Raw genomic sequence first — 18348 nt, forward strand, 5'->3', positions numbered from 1 at the left:
ATCGGCCACAGCAACTTCTTTCAAGATACATCTCCAAAAGCTAGTGAAACAAAAGCAAAAATGAACTTTTGGGACTTCATCAAGATAAAAAGCTTCTGCACAGCAAAGGAAACAGTCAACAAAACAAAGAGGCAACCCACAGAATGGGAGAAGATATTTGCAAATGACACTACAGATAAAGGGCTGGTATCCAAAATCTATAAAGAACTTCTCAAACTCAACACCCAAAAAACAAATAATCAAGTCAAAAAGTGGGCAGAAGCGATGAACAGACACTTCTCTGAAGAAGACATACAAATGGCTAACAGACACATGAAAAAATGATCATTATTAGCCATCAGGGAAATCCAAATCAAAACCACATTGAGATACCACCTTACACCAGTTAGAATGACCAAAATGGACAGGGAAAGAAACAACAAATGTTGGAGAGGTTGTGGAGAAAGGGGAACCCTCTTACACTGTTGGTGGGAATAGCAAGTTGGTACAGCCACTTTGGAAAACAGTGTAGAGGTTCCTCAAAAATTTAAAAATAGAGCTACCCTATGACCCAGCAATTGCACTACTGGGTATTTACCCCAAAGATGCAGATGTAGTGAAAAGAAGGGCCATATGCACCCCAATGTTCATAGCAGCAATGTCCACAATAGCCAAACTGTGGAAAGAGCCGAGATGCCCTTCAACAGATGAATGGATAAAGAAGATGTGGTCCATATATACAATGGAATATTACTCAGCCATCAGAAAAGATGAATACCCAACTTTTACATCAACATGGATGGGACTGGAGGAGATTATGCTAAGTGAAATAAGTCAAGCAGAGAAAGTCAATTATCATATGGTTTCACTTATTTGTGGAACATAAGGAATAACATGGAGGACATTAAGAGAAGGAAGGGAAAAATGGGGGGGAATTGGAGGGAGAGATGAACCATGAGAGACTATGGACCTGAGAAACAAACAGGGTTTTAGAGGGGACTGGGGAGGAGGGATTGGTTAGCCCGGTGATGGGTATTAACGAGGGCACGTACCACATGGAGCCCTGGGTGTTATACGAAAACAATGGATCGTGGATCACTACATCAAAAACTAATGATGTATTTTATGGTGACTAACATAACATAATAAAATTAAAAAAAAAAAAAAAGATCCAAACTCTTTCCAATCCATTTACCAGGGTCACAAGGCGTTCTGACTGTGGTGAGACACCTGACCAGTGATTTCCCTGGGGACTGGGAGTGAGCATGCCAATGGCTGAGGCAAATTCACTCCCCCTGGGGAGTAACACCAAGCTCCTATTTTCATCACAGTGAGGCAGTGGGTTCATCGGCTCAGACTGGGGATGTCCTTCATCAGGCTTCATTTCCAAAGAATCCCAACCCTCGCCCAGGTTGCCCTCCAGGATCCTTCATTTGAGAAATATATCAGAAATAGCTGAAAACACCTGAATCCAAAGCAATCCTTTAAGCAGGGATATGCCAAAGCCCAAAGGGAGGGGTGGGAGCGGGTGATCCTCCCCAAGTTCAGGCAATAACAAAGTGCACTGACTGTAGAGAATTTTGAAAAAGGGGCACTTGGGAGGCTCAAGTCAGTTAAGCATCTGACTCTTAGGTTTGGCTCAGGTCACAATCTCAGGGTCCTGGGATGGAGCCCCACGACCTTGTGGGGCTCTCCGCTCAGTAGGAAGCCTGCTTGTCTCCCTCTCTCTCTGCCCCTCCCCCTGCATGTGCGTTCTTTCTCTCTCTAAAATAAATAAATCTTAAAAAAAAAAAAAAAAAACAGTAGAACTGCTTAGTCTTCATTTTATTATCACCATAAGCTAGCACTCCTAAAGAATATCAAAGAAAAAAATACTCTTCCCTTAAAAACACTAACAAAAACATCACTTCCATTGGTCTAAGTTCTAAACAATTGCTCAACTAACGGGTTTACTAAACTGAACTGAGTAACCAGTTACCCGATTCACTTTTAGTAACATGTATGTAAGCTTCAAATTAGCATGATTTTGCTACTTATATTTTCATAATCATACTCTATGTGAAAGTAAACTCAGAATTAATTATACAGTCATTCCCAACAAACAAGAACTTGGGATTGCATGTGTTGGTTTCAAGATCAAGTTCCTAATGGTTTGAGCTTGTGCACAGTTTCTATCTCCAACCCCTGTGGTGCAACAAAATTCTGTGTTTGAACAGGAACTTCAAATTCAATGAAGACAACATAACAGATGCAAAGAACAAGAAAGAATTTGAGTTACTCCAACTGTCATTTGGTATGACCCCTTGGGTGTCTTTGTTTAAATTTTTTCAACTGCAAAGGTATTTGAGAGCTACCAGAATCCAACCTGAATAAAAACAGACATGGGTGATGTTGTGACCTTCTGGAAGCTGTGGTATAAAAATTGTATGGATCCCTGTGAAATTTAGCCTTATGTTTAAGATTTCTCCCAACTATTTGAGAATCTGTTGCTTCATGTGAAAGAAATGTTTTAAAATTAAAATAGAAAACATTCTCTGATCAACTGCGAGTAAAGCTAGATTGGCAAAACTGGCTCTACCATCTACTGACCCCAAAACCGTGAAGATCAACTTCATTAAAGTCATTGTCAAATTTGTAGGAGCCTTGAAAACAAAAACTGTATTTATTGCTGCAAAGGAATATAAGGATTCTCTTTTTTTGTCAAAAAACACAATATGATTTAAAGTTCTAATCCATTGTTTTTTTTTTTCCTTTTTGATGCAGTAATATTTTGTTTTATTTTTCAAGGGCATCATTGTACATTAAGTCAAAAAAGAACATTTGGGGCACCTGGGTGGCTCAGTTGGTTAAGCGTCTGACTCTTGATTTAGGCTCAGGTCAAGCTCTCAGGGTCATGATATGGAGCCCCATGTCAGGTTCTGTGCTGGGCATGGAGCCTGCTTAAGATTCTCTCTCTCCCTCTCCCCTTCCCTACTCGTCTCTCCCTCTCTTAAAAAAAAAAAAAAGGAACATTTGGACTGTCTGCATCTCTTTTCTGTTACTATTACTTGTTTTATTTCATACTTGTTACTGAAAATCATTTTGTTGTATAGAGAAAGGACGTCTCAGATATAGCGGGTGGCTACTACATCTAAGTCTTTATTGAAAAGGAAAACTTTATTTCCCTCTACCATCAGTCTCAAAAAAAAAGATCAAGAGCTTGGATTCTTGATTTCTTTTTCTCAAGAAACTATCTCCTAAATTTGCTTAAAAGCAAATTCAGGTTTTTTGGCATTTCGGGATTGCCTAATGGAGCTTATTCTGAGGTCCCATCGGTATCTATATCCTTTCTTCTAGGACAGACTTCCCAGACTCACACCAGATCTCCACCTTCCCTTTGCCTAAAGATTTACCATCTTTACATGAGAGAGACCAGATATCATTTCACCAGCACTCATTCCATGACCCACCCCGGCTAAGCAAACAGAGTGTTTTCATAACCTACCATGTTTTGTCTGCTTTATGACTAACTCAGTTAGACAACAGCTCCTGGTAAGACTTCCTATGGATGTGACATGAAGCACATCACTGTCTGAGTCCTCCAAGGGCTTTGTTCAAGACGTCAAACTAGAGCCTTGGGCATCACCGAATGTAGACAGAGCCTCAGGAGTGAACCTCAAGTTTGGAATTCCCTGACTTGAGAGACTTGGTGAGTAGGACTTGAGAACAAGTCCATTAGAGCTTGGACCTTGAGAGAGTTCACAGGATTCTTTTCATTTCCCTGAACTTCCTAGGGAAATAAACCTATTCTGTTCTATGAGGTCACTCATCTGGCAGACATCTTAATGCCATTCTATAAAGTTCCTTCAATTGTTCGGGGAACATTTGATTAATTCACTGACTTTAGCATCCAAGAAACTAGGATTGGAATCCCAGCTCCACCATTTATCATCTCTACCATGTTAAGGCAAATTCCTTAACCCTCTGAGCCTCACTGCCTCCTCACCTGTCAAATCATGATGCCACCATTGACCTCTAAGGGGTGTGCAAGGATTAGGTGAGTAAATATACTTAAAGCATTCACACCAAGCACCTGGCATACTGTAATGCTCAGTAACTGATGGATACATGGTACTGTTATTATTTGAACAAAGATTGTCGCTGAAAGACTGAAAGAAGATAAATGGACTGCATAGAATAAAGATTACTCATGTGACAAAGGATGTCAAATAAATGTCATTTAACTAAAAGAACATGTGGTGGCTATTGGCATGGCAAATATCAAATTACAGCAGTCACAACTGAGAAAAATCTACATCTCTAGTGTGTCACGTGGGTATTGATTGGTAAGATCCCCATGGGAAGGCCTGTGTTTTTACCCATCAAGGGCCAGCTGAGGAAAGAAATGAGAAGGGCAGAGAGAGAGAGGAGGAAGAATGGGAAGGAAGGTAGATAGAGGACAAGAAGGAAGGAAGAAGGAAGAAATTTCTTTCACTGGTCCCCAAATTGAATCTCACAAAATTTCTTAATGATTAGGAGGACAACAAGTTTGGAAAGGAGCTGACAACAGAATTGCTACAGACTCTGAGGCGCCCCCAACAACCACACAGTGCTTTCTCCTCTTAGGAGCTGGTCCCAAAGGAAGACAAAATGTGGTCATATAAACTAGATATTCTTAATAACTTCCTAAGAGGAAGTACTGTAAAACTTTTTTTAGCATAATCTAGATTTGGAAGATGGAAAGTCAACTGTGCCAAAATATTAACAAAATTATGTCAGAGAGAAATGAGCAATTTTCATTTTCTCCTTTGTACTAATCTAATCTTTCAAGAATTGAAAATATATTACTTTTTGAATCAAAACTTAAGCCTCAATTTTTAAACTGAGAAGTAAAATATAAGAAGTATGTAGGATAACAGGGAAGGTGATTCAAGATGGCAGCATAGGAAGACCCTGAAATCACCTCCTCCCATAGACACACCACATCCATACTTACATAGAGAGCAATTCCTCCTGAAGAACTGAGGGCTGATTAAATAGCTTCTGCACAACAAAGGGCAGAGAGACCTCTCAGAAAAGGGTGGGACAGATGGAGACATGGAAATGATGAGAATCCCAACCCCCATAAGGCAACCCGTATTAAGGAGGGATATAACTAAGTAGTTCATGTGCAGACCCACCTGCCCTGGGGCAAAGCGAATAAAAAGTGGTTTAAAAGGCAACTAGACTATAAGTGAAGGAAATCCATTTACTAACCCTAGATCAACTGCCAAATGGACAGGGAACTGCTGGAACTCTCTCTGGGGTAAGAGGCACTGCTGAGTGCCATTTTTCCTGTTCCACCTCCACTACGATGGCATAAATGGAAGCGCGGTTCAGGCACCCTAGCCAGCCAGCCAGACTGGGGCCCATGCCTGCTTCAGTTCCAACAACCCCACCAAGGTGGCCCAGGTGAAATACACCCTGAGACCCCGGTCCATGCCCACTGAAACTCCAGCATCCAGCCAGGGTGGCCCTGACATGACAGGCCTTGGGACCTGCCTGGCCCAAATCTGTGTTAGCTCCAGCTGGTCTGCCAAAGCTGTCAGGAATATGCAGTCCACATCAGCTGCTCCTACACAAGGCCACTCCTTCAGGGAGAGGTAGATGTTCTACTGAATTCACAGACACAAACACAGAAAATCAAACAAAATTAGAGGACAGAAGAATATGTTTCACAAAAGAGTAAGATAAAACTCCAGGGGGAAATACTCTAATGAATTAGAAGTAATTGACGTGATAAAGAGTCCAAAGTATTGATCATAAAGATGCTCACCAAACTTGGGAGAAGAATAGAGGAACACAATGAGAGCTTCAACAAATTGTCAGAAAATCTAAGAAAAGAACAATTGAGAGCTGAAGAATGCAATACGATGTCAAAAACATAAAACATGGGTTGGAGGAGTACAAACATAGTACATTCAGAATGTATTCAAACTGAAGCAATTACCAGCTTGAAACAGATTGCCATATATATAGGTTGATTATATGAACCTCATGGTAATCACAAACCAAAAACCTAATAATACACACACAAAAATAATGAGAAAAGGAACCGAAACATAACACTAAGAGAACCATCAAACCAGGGTGCCTGGGTGGCTCAGTCAGTTAAGCATCTGCCTTCAGCTCAGGTCATGATCTTAGGGTCCTGGGATAGAGCCCCACATTGGGCTCCCCACCCAGCAGGGAGTCTGCTTCTCCTGCTCCCTCTCTCTCTCTCAAATAAATAAATAAAATTTTTAAAAAGAAAAGAAAACCAGGGCACCTGGGTGGCTCAGTCAGTTAAACGTCTGCTTTAGGCTCAGGTCATGATATCAGGGTCCTGGGATTGAGCTCCATGTCAGGCTCCCTGCTCAGCAGAGAGTCTGCTTCTCCCTCCACCCCCACTCATGCTCACTGTCTCTCTCTCTCTCTCAAATAAATAAAATCTTTAAAAAAAAAAAAAGAAGAAAAAGAAAACCATCAAACCACAAGACCAAGAGAAGAAGAAAGGAACAGAGAAGAACTATAAAAACAACCAGGAAACTATAAAATAGCTGTAAGTACATACCCGTCAATGAGTACTTTATTTTTTTTTAAAGATTTATTTATTTATTTTGACAGAGAGAGACACAGCGAGAGAGGGAACACAAGCAGGGGAGTGGGAGAGGGAGAAGCAGGCTTCCAGCGGAGCAGGGAGCCCAATGTGGGGCTCTATCCCAAGACCCTGGCCAAAGGCAAACGCTTAACGACTGAGCCACCCAGTCACCCCCAATGAGTACTTTAAATGTAAATGGATCATGCTCCAATCAAAAGACAGAGGGTTGCTGAATGGATGAAAAAACAAGACCCAACTACATGCTGCTTATAAAAGACTCATTTCAGATCTAAACACACACACACAGACTGAAAGTGAAAGGACAGAAAAAGATATTCCATGCAAATTGAAAAGAAAGTTGGTAGCAAAACTCCTATCAGACAAATACACTCTGAAACAAAGACTATAACAGAAGACAAAGAAGGGCATTATATAATGATAAAGAGGTGAATCCAAGAAGAGGATATAACATTCATTAAATATTTATCACCCAACATAGAAACACCTAAATATATAAGGCAAATATTAAAAGATATAAAAGAAGAAACTGACAGCAATACAATAATAGCAAGTGACTTTAACACCCCACTGACATGAATGAATAGATCATCCTGACAGAAAATCATTAAGGAAACATTGGTCTTAAGCAACACATTAGACCAAATGGACTTAAAAGACATACAGAACTTCCCATCCAAAAACTATTGAATACACATTCTTCTCAAATATACCTGGAACATTCTCTGGGATAGGTGCTAAGCCACAAAACAGATCTCGATAAATTTAAGAAGACTGAAATCATATCATGCATCTTTTCCAACTACAACTGTATGAAACTAGAAATCAATTACAAGAAGAAAACTAGAAAAAAACCCACAAACACGTAGATTAAACCACTAATGAGTTAAAAAAGAAATCAGAGCAGAAAAAAAAAACAAAAAACACCCTGAGGCAAATGAGAAGGGAAACACAACTTTCCAAAATCTATAGGATGCAGCAAAAGCAGTTTTAAGAGGGAGGTTAATAGCAATACAGGTCTACCTCAAGAAACAAGAAAAATCCCAAATAAACAATCTAACTTTATACCTAAAGGAACTATAAAAACAAAGCCCAAAGTTCATGGAAGGAAATAATAAAGATCAGAATGAATATAAATGAAAAAGAGACTAAAAAGTCAATGGAACTAAAAGCTGGTTCTTTAAAAAGATAAACAAAATCAATACACCTCTAGCCAGACTCATCAAGAAAAAGAGAGAAGGTCCAAATAAATAAAATCATAAATGAAAGAGAAGTTACAACTGACACCACAGAAAGACAAAGGATCCTAAGAGAGTACTATGAATAGTTAGTCAACAGATTGGGAAACCTGCAAGAAATGGGTAAATTCCTAGAAAAACAACCTTCTGAGACTGGATCACAAAGGAAAAGAAAATCTGAATATTTTCTAGGGCAATTACAAGTTATGAAATTCAATCAGTAACTTAAAAACTACCTCCCTCAAAAAAAAAAAAAAAATTCCAGGACAGATGGCTTCATAGTTGAATTCTACCAAATATTTAAAGAATTAGTACCTATCCGGGTGCCTGGGTGGCTCAGTCGGTTAAGTGACTGCCTTCAGCTCAGGTCATGATCCCAGGGTCCTGGGATCGAGTCCCACATCAGGCTCCCTGCTCTGCGTGGAGCCTGCTTCTCCCTCTCCCACTCCCCCTGCTTGTATTCCCTCTCTCACTGTGTCTCTCTCTGTCAAATAAATAAATAAATAAATAAATAAATGAATGAATGAATGAATGAATGAATGAATGAATGAATAAATAAATAAATAAATAAATAAATAAATAAAAGAATTAGTACCTATCCTTCTCAAATTGTTCCAAAAAACTGAAGAGGGATGAATGCTTCTAAACTCATTTTATAAGGCCCTCATTACGCTGATACCAAAACCAAAGACACCACAAAAAGAAAAAAAATGACACTCCAATATCCCTGATGAATATGGATGCAAAAATACTCAACAAAATGTTATCAAATTGAATTCAACAATACAATAAAAAGGATCAAACACCACTATCAAGTGGGATTTATTACAGGGATGCAAGAATGATTCAACATCCATAAAACAATCAATGTGATACATCACATCAACAAAACAAAGTATAAAAATCATATGATCATCTCAATAGATGTAGAAAAAGCATTTCACAAAATTTAACATCTATTTATGATTAAAAACTCTCAACAAAATAAAGGCCAGAATAAAAGGCCGTGACAAACCCACAGCTAACATCATAGTCAATGGTGAAAAGCTAAAAGTTTTTGTCTAAGATCAAGAACAAAGTAAGGATGCCCACTCTCACCACTTTTATTCCAACATAGTATTGGAAATCCTAGCCCTGGCAATCAAGTAAGAAAAAAAAAAAGAAGAAGTAAATTATATCCTAATTGGAAAGGAAGATGTAAAACTGTCACTATGCACAGATGACATGATACTATATAGGAAAAACCCTAATGACTCCACCAAAACACTATTAGAACAAATGAATTCAGTAAAGTTGCAGCATACAAAATTAATATACAGAAATTGGTCATGCTTCTATACACAAATAACAAACTATTAGAAAGAGAAATTAAGAAAATATCCCATTTACAATTGCATTTAAAAGAATAAACCACCTAGAAATATATTTAACCAAGGAGGTAAACAATCTGTATCCGCAAACTATAAGACAATGATGAAAGAAATTAAAAACACCACAAATGAATAGAAAGATATTCTGTGTTCATGGAATAAAAGAATACTGTTAAAATGTCCATACTATCCAAAGCTATCTACAGATTCAATGCGATCCCCATTAAAATACCAATGGCATTTTTCAGAGAACTAAAACAAAGAACCCTAAAATTTGTGTGGAACCACAAAAGATCCTGAATAGTCAAAGCAACCTCGAGAAAGAACAAAGCTGGAGGCATCACACTCCATGATTTCAAACTATAACACAGAGCTAAAGAGATCAAAACAGTATGGTACTGGCATGAAAACAGACACACAGATCAATAGAATAGAAATAAACCCACACATACATAGTCCATCTATGACAAAAGAGGCAAGAGTATACAATGGGGAAAAGACAGTCTTTTCAATAAATGGTGCTAGGAGAACAGGACAGCTACATGCAAAAGAATGAAACTAGACCACTCTCTTACACCATATACAAAAACAAATTCAAAATGAATTAAAGACGTGAATTTAAGACCTGAAACCCTAAATCTCCTGGAAGAAAAAATGAGTAGTAATCTCTTTGACATCAGTCTTAGGATCTTAGGAATATTTTTTTGAACCAGGCTCCACAGACAAGGGCAAGAAAAGCTAAAATAAACAAATGGGACTACATCCAAGTAAAAAGCTTTTGCACAGCAAAGGAAACCAACAAAATGAAAAAGCAACCCACTGAATGGGAAAAGATATTTGCAAATCATACATCTGGTAAGGGGTTAATATCCCAAAGATATAAAGAACTTAAACAATTCTATATAAAAAAATAAACAATATGATTTTTTTTAAATGGATAGGAGACTTGAAAAGACTTTTTTCCAAGGAAGACATACTGATGGCCAACAGGCACATGAAAAGATGCTCAGCATCACTCATTGTCAGGGAAATGCAAATCAAAACTGCAATGGGATACCGCCTCACACTTAGTAGTTGACTATTATCAAAAGGAAAAAAATAACAAGTGTTGGCAAGAACACTGAGAAAAGGGAATCCTCATGCACTATTGGGAGGACTGTAAATTGGTGCAGCTACAATAAAAAAACAGTGTGGAGGTTCCCCCAAAAAATTCAAAACAGAACTACCATATGATCCAGCAATCTCACTTCTGGGTATTTATCCAAAGAAAACAAAAACACCAATTCAAAGAGATGTGTACCTCTATGTTTATTACATCATTGTTTACAATAGCCAAGATAAGGAAGCAATGTAAATGTCCATCAATAGTTCAATGGATTAAAAAGATGTGGTAAATATACACACACATGCACATACACATGCACAATGGAATATTATTCAGCCATGAAAAAAATGAGATCTTGACATTTGCAACAATGTGGATGGGCCTCGAGGATATTATGCCAGGTGAAATAAGTCAGAAAAAGACAAAAATTGTATGATTTCACTCATACGTGGAATCCAAAAAAAACAAAACAAAACAAAACAGAAACAAAGTCAGATACAGGAAATAAACAGTTGGTCAGCAGAGTGGAGGGAGGAATTGAGGGAATGGGAGAAATAGGTGAAGGGGATTAAGAAGTACAAACTTTCGGGTGCCTGGGTGGCTCAGTTGGTTAAGCGACTGCCTTCAGCTCAGGTCATGATCCTGGAGTCCCTGGATTGAGTCCCGCATCAGGCTCCCTGCTCGGCAGGGAGTCTGCTTCTCCCTCTGACCCTCCCCCCTCTCATGTGCTTGCTCTCTCTCATTCTCTCTCTCTCAAATAAATAAATAAAATCTTAAAAAAAAAAAAAGAAGTACAAACTTTCAATCATAAAAAAATAAGTCATGGGGATGGAATGTACAGCATAAGGAACCTAGTCAATAATATTGTAATAACTTTGTATGGTGATAGATAGTAACTAGACTTACCTTGGAGATCATTTTGTAATATATGAAAATATTGAATCACTATGATGTACACTCGAAACTAATAGGATATTGTATGTCAATTATACTTTCATAAAATTAAGTAATTTTAGTTTAAAAAGAAAGAATTGCATAGGACCCCAGTAACCCTCTTGGATTAGAAATGGTGGACTCATTCTTTTGATAAGAAAAATGAGGCAGTTTCATAGATCCTTGAATTGAAGTAGAATAAGAAAATGTTTTAGTTTTATAACCAGATCATTCAAAAATAAAACATTATGGAATATTGAGAATATTGTTCCAAAAGGAAACAAAGTATAGGGCAAAGGAAATGCTTTATGCTATTGGAAATAAATGCTATATCTCAATCAAAGCAATAAATCTTTAATCAAATATCATTGTAGAGACAGATCCAACCAAGATCTCATTATAAGAAGTCTATAAAATATGTTTCTGGAGCTGGAGATACACTCTTTCTGCAGATTTAGACTCTGGATTCTCTAGAACCCTACCTTTATTCAAACCAGAGCTATACAGAAAGGTAGAGATAGAGTTATGTAATCATTTGCCACTTTTTGAAAATAATTGCCCTTTTCTAGAATGATCTCTGTATATAAGTGGAGATCATCTCTCTTCTGTGTATGAGCAGGCTTTAAGATTTTTAACTTGAAATTTGGGCCCATTTGATTAGGAATGAGTAGAATTAAATACTCTAAATGTAATGGGGGAAGAAAATAAAAGTAAAAGAAACAATTTCAAGGGACATGTTTAAACTACCCAAAGAAACTAATGTTTTCAAAACGTGGGCCGTACATGTCGTCCTTTTCAATAAAAAAGTCTCTGGACTCTAGACAAACCTGCTGAATCACTGTCTTGGAGTACAGCCCCGAGATCTTCATTTTATCTAGTTTCCCAGGTGGTTCTTGGAGACAGTCTGGTTTGAAACCCTCTGATTAGGAAATCAAGAGTGTGATAATTCAGTAGTTCATTCAAGACCTACTCAACAGCTCTTCATTTTCTTACTTAAAGTACTGAAACTACTACCTATTTGAAATTGTTTTCTGATTGGCCTTTTGCTCAACTGGCAAAGGCCAGTCTGTATTAGCAATCTGTGAGTTTCTAAAACCAACTGAATATCTTAAAGCCACACACACATTATGAGACTCCAGACCACTCTTCCTGGTACATTACAGTCCACTTGCATAGAGTCATACATACATTCCTCTCTGGGCAACGTCCTAAATTCAAGGACCTTTTATGATGAGGAATTAAATGTCTCCAGCATACAGAGAGGAATTAATTAGTGCTCACCAAATGAACGATTTCATTCCCTGCATGAATATATATTTTGCTTTTGTCACAGCCCAAAAAACACAGAGAAAATCTCTGTAAAAATTAGTTATGCTCTATGGTTTCTGGTGGAGCTGCAGCATCTACCCCTTGGGCTGTTATTTGCAGTATTTACATTTTTTTTACTGAATTATCAAGTGAAAATCCAATTGTTCCTAATGGTGCTCACTCTGTGTGTTTCCCCATTCTCACATATGAGAAAGGGTTTATTATCCATTTGTAGTAATTAAGACACTGATGTTATATAGACCCATAAAAATCCTTCATTAAGCCAGTAAAGGGCTTTTCATCAAAATCACTGTAGCTAAATATTTATTTAAAAATAAAAACTAAATTAAAGAATTCCCCGAGCACCCCTCCTTCCCCCGCCAAATGCTTTTAAACAGTTTCGAAAGTGGTGGTGGGCACCCTTAACAGTTTCAGAGCACGCAACTATATCTTCTTACAGAGTGGAAACCACACTAACCAGCAATCCATCATGGCTAGCTATAAAGAAATAAAGTAATTAACCACAAGGAAATAATGCAGCAAGATGCTAACAGTTTAATAACATTTAAGTGTTTGCATTTAAGCATTATTGTTTTTAAATGGTTTCATAATTGTTTTAGATTTGCAAAAGGTGCTAACACATGAACAAAATAAAGAGCAACACAAGATTCTGTGATTGATATGGTCAGCCGGAGAGGTTATTAGGTACAGAAATAAGGTTTGCATTTTCCAGGCGGAATTTAGAATACAAGCCCTCCGCAAAGCTGGGCTGCACCGCACACTATTCAATAGCCTTCAGAAGCCGGCACACTTCCCCAGCCAGGGGAAAAAGGAGGAAATCCAACAAATCTCTTCCATGAAGAGAAAAACCTCAAGTTGCGATCCTCATGTCACAGGGGAATTTCATTTAGAAAGCCAGAGCTGAGAAAGCAAAACATGTTGATTGGAAAGTATGAGAACCTCCCACTGTGTAGTTTGGGGATAAGGTTTTATTAGAAAGGCCTTTCTTTATCTTTGAGGCATCACAGAAAGAGCCAAGGAGAAAGCTATGTGTCTGTTCACAAAACCTTCTGCCCTCAGTGGAAGCTTCCTGCATTTCCATCATCAAGGAAGGAATTGAGGTCTATTCAAAATTTCCATCCAATACCAGAAGAGCATCGCCTCACAGGACAGCAAGGATAGATTGTCAAGGTCCCATGAGTTCTCTGTGAAACATTTGATTTCAGTCTCCTGCCTTAATCTCTATGAAATCCTTAAAAATAACTGAAGGACCAGGGCACCTGGGTGGCACAGTCAGTTAAGTGTCTGACTACTGGTTCTGGCTCAGGTCATGATCTGGGGTCATGACCTTGGGTGATGAGGTTGAGCCCCACGACTGGCTCCATGCTCAGTATGGAGTCTGCTTGGGACTCTCTCTCTCCCTCTCCCTCTGTCCCTCCTCCCCCATGCTAGCTCGCACACTCTCTCCTTCTCAAATAATCTTTAAAAAAGTATATCTGAAGGACTGAGTATTGCTATAGGGTTCTCCTTTGCAAATATGTTTATGAACATACTGTCAGCAATTAGCAAAGCATCAGTTGACACAGGTTTATGAGAGAAATGGTAATGGTAGACTTCAGATGAAAATTATACTGGTGCCAAACAAAAGCCAACAAGACCCCAATGTGTGCCCTAAGAGCAAAGGTCCCCTAGTAGCCTGAGAGGAGAGACATACTGAGGGGGAGGGAGTTATGGGCTTAGGCGCCCAGACACACCCCCATACAGGACCTAGGCCGTCGGGACCACATCATATTGTGAGCAGCGGTTCATTTCAGCTAAACAACTGCATCCTTAACTTTCAATTAACGTTGTTAATTAAAATTTCATTGGTTCTAGAGTCTTCATATGTGGTTTATGAAATTGTGTTGCATTTATAGTTGTAGAGCAGACATGAGCATTACCCCAGAGAGCAGCATCTCCCAGCCTCACCACTGCTGACATCCGGGACCTGCTAAGTCTGTTGTGAGGCCGTCCTGGGCATTGCAGGCCATTTGGCGGCCTCCCTGGCCTCTACCCACTAGATACCAATAGCAACCCCTCCCCCAATTTGTGACAACCAGAAAGGTCTCCACACATTCCCAAATGTCCCCTGAGAGACAAAAAAAATAGTCCCCAGATGAGAACCACTGGCCCAAAGTATGAGTCACGGTCCAGGCAGGAAAGAGATGAGACGATGAGTAACAAATGTCAGGAGAGCTGAACATGCAAACTGTTCTCAAAGGTGTGGGGAGGGGTAGAGGAAGGCCATTACCAAAGGCCTAACGGGGCAAGTAGGGGAGGAGCACACTGTGGGGTCAGCAGGGGAGAGACAGGGAGAGGGAGAGAGACAGGGGGTGCACAAAGCCTGCAGAGAGGGTGCCCTGTCAGAAGCTGAGAGCTGCAGGTACAAGGCACAGTCAGAAGTAAGGAGCCTGACTTTCCTGCCAGCGCTCCTCATGGGCTGAACCCAACCAGAAGCCATAAGTAAGGAGACCACTGCTGTGGCTCAAAGAGGTCGGCCCCACGGGATACAGACAGGGCGGAGAGAAGGAATGCAGTATATGCACACAGGGAAGATCCACCACACCTAGTTCTCTAATGCCAAGAATTTAAAAACGTAATAAAAATGTTAAATCAACTCCAGAAGTCCGTCAGTTACCTTTCATTTAAAAGGCGCTACCTCCATGTGGCACACAACCTGGATGAACCTGGAAGACATTATGCTGGGTGACATAAGCCAGACACAGGAAGAAAAACACCGGCATGATCTCCTAGAGGTAAAATCTATACAAGTTGGATCCACAGAAACAGGGAGTAGAATGGTAGTGACCCAGGGCTGAGGGATGGGGACGTGGGGGCAAATGGAGAGATGCTGGTCAAAGGTACAAAGTTGGAGTCATGTAGCATAGATAATTCTAGAGATGCCATGTACAGCATGAGAGTACACTTCATACTCTACTCCATACTAGACATTTGCTAGGAGAGACTGTAGGTGCACTCATCATGCACAAAAAAATATGTGAGAAGATAACTGGCTTGACTACAGTAATCATTTTACTATGTGTGTGTCTCTATCAAATCATCATGTTATACACCTTAAATACGCTTAATTTTATTTTATAAATAATTAAACATGTCAGGACCTTGCCTATCAGTACATTATTAAAGTTTGAAAATGATGCACTGGAACCTTCCAAATGTTCATGCCAGACCTACCACAGTGACCCTGGGCTCCTATTGCTGAACTCCATAACTTAACAAATACTGTGGTTGACAACAAATACAGTACAGAGCACTGTCCTGGTGTTAAGGGGCTAAACAAAGGGCAGTTCATAAGAAATAGGACATGAACCTCATGTCTGCTTAGGGAGACAACTAATGCACATGGATAAAATAAGGCTCTTGCCAACCATCACCAGCTTGAGAATGGTGTCCCAATAATAACATCAACGTCAGTGGCTGATGGCCACACAGTTCATACGGGACCCCATCACTCTTTCTGTAGTGGTGTCTGGGATTAGCAGGAGTCGTCTTCAATACCTGGGTTGGGATATCCCTTTCTCCATATTTATTTCCACAAGAAGACTTCTCCCTTGTTCCCTGAAAGGGACAATAGTAGAGTAAGCTTTGTAGCCCTCTCTAGCTCCTGGCCTTGGAATGAGGAGTCATGAATATGATTGGTGAGATGGGGCCAGCTGACACCCAGGGGGCCACTTGGGGTAGGGCACTGAACAAGGACAGAGAGAGCCACAGCCTTTTGAAAGCATGATTGCTTGTGTCACTCGCTCCTTCCAGTAAGCTGATGAAGCAGGGTCAGATGCTGGCCAGCCTGGCCAGGTTTGCAATTTCTTAGTCCTTTAGCCTGCAACTAAATAGGCAAACCAAAGTCACATGAATCCCAGGGTCCTTGTTTAGAGAGGGAGAGAAAAAGTTCACAGGGCAAACAAACCTAAGCCCATTTAGCCATTCAACACGGACAGACATGGGGGAGCCAGTATTGGCCACAGCCAACAGTTACAGGGAGGTGGGAGCTATGCAGCTCTTCCAAGGTTCACTGCTGCATGGCATGTTATAACAAAAGTAAGCCTTGGACCAAATTTTTCATTTGTATAATCACTTCTTTTTTTTTTTATTTAAATTCAATTAGCCAACCTATAGTACATCATTAGTTTTTGGTGTAGTGTTCAATGATTCATTAGTTGCATATAACACCCAGTGCTTATCACACCATGTCCCCTCCTTAATGTCTATCACCACAAGTTACCCCATCTTCCCACCCACCTCCCTTTCCACAACCTTCAGTTTTTTTTCCCCAGAGTCAAGTGTCTCTCATGGTTTGGCTCTCTCTCTGATTTCTTCCCATTCGGTTTTCCCTCCCTTCCCCTGTGATCCTCTGCGCTACTTCTTATATTCCACATATGAGTGAAACCATATGATAATTGTCTTTCTCTGATTGACTTATTTTACTTAGCATAATATCCTCCAGTTCCAACCATGTTGATGTAAATGGTAGGTATTCATCCTTTCTGATGGCTGAATAATATTCCATTGTATATATGTACCACATCTTCTTTATCCATTCATCTGTTGAAGGACATCTCGGTTCCTTCCACAGTTCGGCTATTGTGAGTATTGCTGCTATGAACATTGGGGTTCAGGTGCCCCTTCTTTTCATTACATCTTTATCTTTGGGGTAAAAACCCAGTAGTGCAATTGCTGGGTCATAGGGTAGCTCTATTTTTAACTTCCTGAGGAACCTCCATACTGTTTTCCAGAGTGGCTGTACCAGCTTGCATTCCCACCGACAGTGCAAGAGGGTTTCCCTCTCCAGATCCTCGCCAACACTTGTTTTCTGTCTTGTTAATTTTAGCCATTCTAACTGGTGTAAGGTGGTATCTCATTGTGGTTTTGATTTGTATTTCCCTGATGGCAAGTGATATGGAGCATTTTTTCATGTGTCTGTTGGCCATTTGTATGTCTTCTTTGGAGAAGTGTCTGTTCATGTCTTCTACCCATTTCTTGACTGGATTATTTGCTTTTTGGGTGTTGAGTTTGAGAAGTTCTTTACAGATCTTGGATACCAGCCCTTTACCTGTTATGTCATTTGCAAATCTCCTTTCCCATTCTGTAGGTTGCCTTTTAGTTTTGTTGACTGTTTCCCTTGCCATGCAGAAGCTTTTGCTCTTGAGGTCCTAATAGTTCATTTTTGCTTTTGTTTCCCTTGCTTTTAGAGGCGTGTCTTGCAAGAAGTTGCTGCGGCCAAGGTCGAATCACTTCTTAAAGTAGGCTGGCTCAAAGTAATCATACAACCTATCCTGTGAGCCCAGGCACATTTGGTTCACTACCCTTGAGCTTTACAACAAGCAGCTCAACAGACAATTTCATTCCCTTGTAATCCCTCTGTTTAGATCAAGCAACAGGTGCTCTGATAAGTGGGGGACACAGGGATAAATAACTTTCCAGACCAAGAGCAGGTACTGTCATATTAGGCCTGTCAGGTTTTTAAATCTTCTTGGCTCAAGGAGTATGGTGCCTGTACAGTGTTTCTACCCAACAAATATCTTTTTTTTTTAAGATTTATTTATTTGACAGAGAGAGAGACAGCGAGAGCAGGAACACAAGCAGGGGGAGTGGGAGAGGGAGAAGCAGGCTTCCCGCGGAGCAGGGAGCCCGATGCAGGGCTTGATCCCAGGACCCTGGGATCATGACCTGAACCGAAGGCAGACGCCTAACGACTGAGCCACCCAGGCGCCCCCCAACAAATATCTTTAACACCACTCA

Source organism: Mirounga leonina, unplaced genomic scaffold (assembly GCF_011800145.1).
Source record: "Mirounga leonina isolate KUSES-001 unplaced genomic scaffold, KU_Mleo_1.0 Mir_94, whole genome shotgun sequence".
Taxonomy (NCBI): Eukaryota; Metazoa; Chordata; class Mammalia; order Carnivora; family Phocidae; genus Mirounga; species Mirounga leonina.